General features: G+C 40.1%; 1 pseudogene; it reads left to right on the top strand.

Moving 5' to 3' along the window:
* Nucleotides 1–132: 132 nt before the first annotated feature.
* On the top strand, nt 133–2,958 carry LOC121551940 (annotated as a pseudogene).
* Nucleotides 2,959–8,686: the final 5,728 nt, after the last annotated feature.

Raw genomic sequence — 8,686 nt, 5'->3', positions numbered from 1 at the left:
ATCGTTAAACCAATCAAACTGCTCCAACAACAACCAAAGCGTGACATCTGTTTTTAACAATCTAACAAGAGATGACTTATTATTTGATGAAATAACACATATAGAGGAAGGTGCAATGGCTTGGCTCCAGAACCTGACCATTTTAAATGCGGTTTTCAGCCAGGAAGTCCTACTGCGCCTTCCCCTTTCTGGGATTAAGCAAATCCAGTACTTCAGTTGCTCTTGTAGCAATGACATTGATATTGAAAGTATCTGTAATGTCGTGTTTTTGCTTTCAATCAAGCAAATATATTTAGACAATGCCAATACAAGCAGCCTCTCTATGTCCAGTGTTGAATTGTGCATTGGGCTAGAATATATGCATTTATCTGGACCTGGAGCCATCTATCCTACTCCCCATTTGAAATGGAATTTCATTTCCAGTCTCAAAAACCTTAATCAATTAACAATAGATGGCCTGACAGGTAACATATTTGATATATGCTCCTGCCAAAAACAACCAATCACATGGTTAACAAAACTCACTTTAGAGTTGAACAATCCACAAATACTTTTTGCAAAACAATTTAGCTGTCTTGTTAAACTGCAGTACCTGGATTTAACACATAATTTTATTTCAAACATTGAAGACTTTGCTTTCCTGGGATTGACAAATCTGGAGTCCTTAATCATTACAAGAAACAACATAACACAGATCCATGCAAACACATTTTTTGGTTTAAGTAGTTTGACACGTTTAGACCTCAGGAACAATCCACTTATGCACAACATTGAGGCAATGTCTTTCACACACCTCACGTCTCTAAAACAAGTGTTTCTCGGGCAAGTGCACAATCCACTAACAGAACCTGTGATCAAGCTGAATCTGACACTTATATTTGGTGGCATTCTGAGTCAGCTGACTCATCTGTACATTAGTTCAGCTATGAGGCCGATGCTGTTGACTATCGGCAGGACATCACATCTAAACAGAACCTGAGTCTCCAGCTCAAAGGCCAGACGGTTTCATTTGAAGACTGTGACAGACCTTTCTTTCAGTCCGTAACCCATCTTAATACTGATGCTGAAGAATTCCTTTGTGGATCTGAATTCATGGGAAAGTACTTCACGTCTGTGGAGACATTTGACTACAGATCTAAGCTTTCAGCTAAAAGTGTTGATTTAACATCAATTAATCAGCTGATTCACCTGAGGAAACTGGCTCTAAGACGGGTGGATCTTTTAATACAGCGTTCTGCCAACATCATTTTTCACAACCTGACCAAACTGGAGGTTCTGGAACTTTATAACTGCAGGATTTATTCTTTGGAGGGGAGTTTAACTAAAGACTTAAAATCTTTGAAAACATTGTATTTGCATATCGAGAACATTTATAATGTATTCTACAGCTTTACTGAACCTCTCTCTAGCCTTAAGTATTTGATACTTTTGAAGTTTCAGATGTTTTGCAGTTGTGACAATGCTTGGCTCATTACATGGGCCAAGGGGTACAGGCAAGTTGAGGTGATCATGCTTTCTCCGTATTCACATCCAGTTATGTATGCTCTGGAGGATTTGATATGCTTGTCGGACAACGGAATAGACACACCTAATTTTGTAAAGTACACAGAAGACAACTGCTCAACAGAGGTGGACTTTGTGCTCTTTGCTGCGACTGGTCTGGGAGTCCTGTTCTTCATGCTGGTGGTGTTGGTTCACAACCTGGCCGGCCCCTACCTCCTCCCCCTCTACCACATCACCCTTGGCTGGCTGTCGGAGGCCATGCGATCCAACACCAGGGGGCGCTACCACTACGATGCGTTTGTCTCCTACAGCGGGAAGGACGAACATTGGGTGGTGGAGGACCTGCTTCCCAATTTGGAGCAGAGGGGTCCTCCTTTCCTGCGCCTCTGTCTGCACAGCAGGGACTTCCAGCTGGGGACGGACATTGTGGAGAACATCACAGACAGCCTCTACCAGAGCCGCCACACCCTCTGCCTAGTCAGCCGCCACTACTTGCGCAGTAACTGGTGCTCCCTGGAGATGAAGCTGGCCACCTCCAGGCTGCAGGTGGAGCAAAGGGACGTCATCCTCCTGGTCTTCCTGGAGAAGATCCCCCCTCGCCAGCTGTTTGCCCACCACAGGCTGGCTCGCCTGGTGAAGACCAGGACCTATCTGGACTGGCCCCAAGACCCCAATCAGCACCAGGCATTCTGGGACAGACTGTGGGCTAAACTGAAACCTCAGACTGAAGCGTGAGATCAGAGGTTGATGTAGAATCTTGTGTTTATGCAGATGTAATGTTGACATATTTTGAGGTATTGAATTTGTCGTTTTTGAGATTTGTTAAGACAATTGTGATGAAGTCCTTTTAAATGCTCTGTCTGGAGTGGACTTTCTCTGATTCATCTGAAATTACTTAGAAATAATCCTATTTAAATTTAATAGAAAAAAAGCCAATAATTTTTTTACTTCCCCAAATTTCATCAGCTCCAGTTTGTATTTTTCAACAACTAATCACTAACACAAATCTTTGCTTGTATATTTGTTGCTAAGAGGAACTGAAAAAGGTGTGATTTAGCTCATTTCTGTTGTATTTCAGATAACAACTACTGTATGCTCCTGTGAATGACAATACATGAATGACCAATGACCATGAACCATTTATTAACGGCAATCCATGAATGACCAATGATCATGAAGCAGGTATTCATGACAATACATGAATTACCACGAAGCAGTTATTTTTATTTCAAAATCGATCAAAGAGTTTTATACAGAAATGTAGTTGCTAGTTGTTTAACTAAATGTGTTGCTAGTTGTTTAACTAAATGTGTTGCTAGTTGTTTAACTAAATGTGTTGCTAATTGGCAACTAAGTGTGTTGCTAGTTGTTTATCTAAATGTGTTGCTAGTTGTTTAACTAAATGTGTTGCTAGTTGTTTATCTAAATGTGTTGCTAGTTCTTTAACTAAATGTGTTGCTAGTTGTTTAACTAAATGTGTTGCTAGTTGTTTAACTAAATGTGTTGCTAGTTTTTTTAACTAAATGTGTTGTTTGAATGTTGCCTGTATATGGTTTATTACACATTTATTTGATACATTTCTTATCTCATGGGTGTGGGGAGGTTTCCCCCTTTCTGGCCAATGAAGTGATTTCTGCACAATATTTGTTGGAAACTGGCTTCTTTTTCTGATTTGAAATAAAATGCTATATGTCCCTGCTCCCTGCCTTAGCATTACTCATTTTAATGTTATATTCTAGAATGCCTCCATATTCTATATTCTACATGTTCTTCGCTCTCAAATCAAATAATATTTTATTCATCACATGCACCGAATACCACATGTGTAGACCTTACCGTGAAGTGCTTACTTACAAGCCCTTAACCAACAATGCAGTTCAAGAAATAGAGTTAAGAGAAATGTAAATAGTCTGGGTGGCAAGTTGATTAATTGTTCAGCAGTCTTATGGCTTGGGGGAAGAAGCTGTTAAGGACACTTTTGGTTATAGACTTGGCGCTCCGGTACCGCTTGCCATGCTGTAGCTGGGAGAACAGTCTATGGCTTGGGTGACTTGTGTCTTTGACAATTTTTTGGGCCTTCCTCTGACATTGTCTAGTACATAGGTCCTGGATGTCTGGAATCTTGGCCAAATTGATGTACTGGGCAGTACGCACTACCTCGCCCTTAATGTGAGCAACACAAAGGAGCTGATCGTGGACTATAGGAAAAGGAGGGCCGAACAGGCCCCCATTAACATCGACAGGGCTGAAGTGGAGCGGGTTGAGAGTTTCAAGTTCCTTGGTGTCCACATCACCAATCATGGTCCAAACACACCAAGACAGTTGTGAAGAGGGCACGACAACACCATTTCCCCTTCAGGAGACTGAAAAGATTTGGCATGGGTCCCCAGTTCCTCAAACGGTTCTACAGCTGCACCATCGAGAGCATCCTGACCAGTTGCATCACTGCCTGGTATTGCAACTGCTCTGCATCTGACCGTAAGGCGCTACAGAAGGTAGAGCGTACGGTCTTCTGAGCAGGTCAATGTAGGAGTAGGTGAAAGTCCCATACAGACAGCAGACAGACCAGTCTATAATCTCACAGGGGCTCCCAGTCATTTTCTAGTTTGCTTTTGGCTCCATAGAGAGTAGGGGGCTACATACACGTGACCTTGTCACAGGGAAAGCCAGGGGGATGGGACTGGAGCTGTCTGAGCTTCCTGGTTGGGTGGGGTTACAGAGGTGAGGAGGAGGAAGAGGAATCAAAAGACCTCTGTTGTGTTTTCAGCCACATAAACACAAAGTAGCTCTGTCATACTGTACATTCCTGTAGATTGGAACAGATAGCTTTTAGTGAGTACAGTATAATATCTAATCAGAGTGGAACAGTTACCTTTTAGTGAGTACAGTAGAATATCTAACCAGAGTGGAACAGATACCTTTTAGTGAGTACAGTAGGATATCTAACCAGAGTGGAAAGGGAACATTTTTGTGAGTAGAGTAGGATATCTAACCAGAGTGGAACAGATAGCTTTCAGTGAGTACAGTAGGATATCTAACCAGAGTGGAACAGATACCTTTTAGTGAGTACAGTAGAATATCTAATCAGAGTGGAACAGTTACCTTTTAGTGAGTATAGTAGCATATCTAACCAGAGTGGAACACATACCTTTTAGTGAGGACAATAGCATATCTAACCAGAGTGGAACAGATAGCTTTTAGTGAGTACAGTAGGATACTTACCAGAGTGGAACAGATATATTTTAGTGAGTACAGTAGGATATCTAACCAGAGTGGAAAGGGAACATTTTTGTGAGTAGAGTAGGATATCTAACCAGAGTGGAACAGATAGCTTTCAGTGAGTACAGTAGGATATCTAACCAGAGTGGAACAGATACCTTTTAGTGAGTACAGTAGAATATCTAATCAGAGTGGAACAGTTACCTTTTAGTGAGTATAGTAGCATATCTAACCAGAGTGGAACACATACCTTTTAGTGAGGACAATAGCATATCTAACCAGAGTGGAACAGATAGCTTTTAGTGAGTACAGTAGGATACTTACCAGAGTGGAACAGATATCTTTCAGTGAGTACAGTAGGATATCTAACCAGAGTGGAACAGATAGCTTTCAGAGAGTACAGTAGGATATCTAACCAGAGTGGAACAGATACCTTTTAGTGAGTACAGTAGTATATCTAACCAGAGTGGAACAGATAGTTTTTAGTGAGTACAGTAGGATATCTAACCAGAGTGGAACAGATAGCTTTTAGTGAGTACAGTAGGATTTCTAACCAGAGTGGAACAGATAGCTTTCAGTGAGTACAGTAGGATATCTAACCAGAGTGGAACAGATAGCTTTTAGTGAGTACAGTAGGATATCTAACCAGAGTGGAACAGATACCTTTTAGTGAGTACAGTAGGATATCTAACCAGAGTGGAACAGATAGCTTTTAGTGAGTACAGTTGATTATCTAATCAGAGTGGAACAGATACCTTTTAGTGAGTACAGTAGTATATCTAACCAGAATGGAACAGATAGCTTTTAGTGAGTACAGTTGATTATCTAATCAGAGTGGAACAGTTACCTTTTAGTGAGTATAGTAGCATATCTAACCAGAGTGGAACACATACCTTTTAGTGAGGACAATAGCATATCTAACCAGAGTGGAACAGATAGCTTTTAGTGAGTACAGTAGTATACTTACCAGAGTGGAACAGATATATTTTAGTGAGTACAGTAGGATATCTAACCAGAGTGGAAAGGGAACATTTTTGTGAGTAGAGTAGGATATCTAACCAGAGTGGAACAGATAGCTTTCAGTGAGTACAGTAGGATATCTAACCAGAGTGGAACAGATACCTTTTAGTGAGTACAGTAGAATATCTAATCAGAGTGGAACAGTTACCTTTTAGTGAGTATAGTAGCATATCTAACCAGAGTGGAACACATACCTTTTAGTGAGGACAATAGCATATCTAACCAGAGTGGAACAGATAGCTTTTAGTGAGTACAGTAGGATATCTAACCAGAGTGGAACAGATAGCTTTCAGAGAGTACAGTAGGATATCTAACCAGAGTGGAACAGATACCTTTTAGTGAGTACAGTAGTATATCTAACCAGAGTGGAACAGATAGTTTTTAGTGAGTACAGTAGGATATCTAACCAGAGTGGAACAGATAGCTTTTAGTGAGTACAGTAGGATTTCTAACCAGAGTGGAACAGATAGCTTTCAGTGAGTACAGTAGGATATCTAACCAGAGTGGAACAGATAGCTTTTAGTGAGTACAGTAGGATATCTAACCAGAGTGGAACAGATACCTTTTAGTGAGTACAGTAGGATATCTAACCAGAGTGGAACAGATAGCTTTTAGTGAGTACAGTTGATTATCTAATCAGAGTGGAACAGATACCTTTTAGTGAGTACAGTAGTATATCTAACCAGAATGGAACAGATAGCTTTTAGTGAGTACAGTTGATTATCTAATCAGAGTGGAACAGATACCTTTTAGTGAATAGAGAAGTATATTTAACCAGAGTGGAAAGGAAACCTTTAGTGAGTAGAATAGGATATATAACCAGAGTGGAACAGATAGCTTTCAGTGAGTATAGTAGGATATCTAATCAGAGTGGAAATTGAACATTTTTGTGAGTACAGTAGTATATAACCAGAGTGGAACAGATAGCTTTCAGTGAGTACAGTAGGATATCTAATCAGAGTGGAAAGGAAACATTTTAGTGAGTAGAGTAGGATATATCTAATCAGAGTGGAACAGATACATTTTAGTGAGTACAGTAGGATTTAACCAGAGTGGAACAGTTACCTTTTAGTGAGTACAGTAGGATATCTAATCAGAGTGGAAAGGAAACCTTTAGTGAGTACAGTATGATATCTAACCAGAGTGGAACAGATAGCTTTTAGTGAGTACAGTAGGATATCTAACCAGAGTGTAAAACAGCTTTTAGTGAGTAGAGTAGTATATCTAATCAGAGTGGAACAGATACATTTTAGTGAGTACATTTAGTTATCTAACCAGAGTGTAACAGACAGCTTTTAGTGAGTACAGTTGGATATATAACCAGAGTGGGACAGTTACCTTTTTGTGAGTACAGTAGGATATCTAACCAGAGTGGAACAGATACCTTTTAGTGAGTACAGTAGGATATATAATCACAGTGGAACAGATAGCTTTTAGTCAGTACAGTAGGATTTCTAACCAGAGTGGAATAGTTACCTTATAGTAAATATAATAATAAAAACAGCAATAATAATAACAGTAGTAGTAATAACAATAATAATAATAATGATAGTAATAATAACAATACTAATAATATGTTTTATAATAATGATGTCAACAGCACAACTTCATTAAAGAAGTTACCCACTTCCTCTTTTGATATTTACTAGAGAAATTAGTAAAGTTAGAAAAAATATTAAGTACTGTATTAAAATTCATATTTTTATTTTACCTTTATTTAACTAGGCAAGTGAGTTAAGAAGAAATTCTCATTTACATTAACAGCCCCCCTACCCCGTCCAAACCCTACCCTAACGACGATGGGCCAATTGTGCACTCCCCTATGGGACTCCCAATCACAGCCGGCTGTGATACAGTCCGGGATCGAACCGGCGTCTCTAGTGACGCCTCTTAAACTGAGATGCAGTGCCTTAGACCTCTGCTCCACTCGGGAGCCCCTAACGTTTTATTACAATCTTCAGATATTTTAGTTAGACTCATCTGTCTTCTGAAATCTATCAGATCCAAACAGGTCCTTCATGTAAATTGTATTTCTTAAAGACAGTACGTTTCTTTTCAGGAACTGAAAGAGAGAACCGTAAAAACAGGTAAAAATAGACTTTCACAAGCTGTCTAACATACGGTGTGACTGTGCTGTACAAACAGGATGCTGCTCCTCGAACGTTTGCAGACATCATCTGTGATGGTCAGAGAACACGTTGCAGCTCTGCATTAATTTCTTCATTGACTGTGGGACATTTTATTATTTATTTACTTTTGGAACCAAACTAAACATTAAATATTTATTCCTGTATCCTTGAGATACAATTCATCTGGAGGGTGAAAGGGCAGAATATTGGAACAACTGAAAGGTATGAGCTGCTGTTAGTTACCAAGGAGGAACCAATCTGACAAACAAGAAGAAGTAGAAAGACTCCATACTGTTTGCAGCATTCTGAAGGGTGTTACTGTATCAAACCAACGTTCTACAGATATCAACCGGAACCAAACTATTCTGACAATTATCTCAGTAGATTTGACTGACGTCAGGAGAGATGAGAGGTATGTTTTCCCACCCTGCAGTCCTGTTCCTGTGGATTCAGAGTGCTAGCGGATGGATGCATCCCAAATGCCAGATTTATGACAGTGGTGAAGACTTGGGAGACTTTGCCACCTGGACCTGCACCTACCTACGTCATCATGAAGAACATTACACTGCTGCCTGTGAAGATGTTACAGCCATCGAGGAAGATCTACTTGGACTTCCCCCTAATATCAATAACCTCTGCATAACTATGACACATGGCAAAAATAGATCCATGTCTCTTGGCTTTTTCTCTCAGTTTCAGGATCTGGAGTACCTCTCCATTGACGGCTGTTTTGCTCAAATCCTTCCAACTGGGAATAGCCACCTTCCAAATCTGGAACACATGTACTTGATAGGTAAATGTGGAATGGGCTCTGG

The sequence above is a fragment of the Coregonus clupeaformis genome, chromosome 35, assembly GCF_020615455.1.
Source record: "Coregonus clupeaformis isolate EN_2021a chromosome 35, ASM2061545v1, whole genome shotgun sequence".
Taxonomy (NCBI): domain Eukaryota; kingdom Metazoa; phylum Chordata; class Actinopteri; order Salmoniformes; family Salmonidae; genus Coregonus; species Coregonus clupeaformis.
This window is presented reverse-complemented; position numbering and strand designations above follow the sequence as displayed.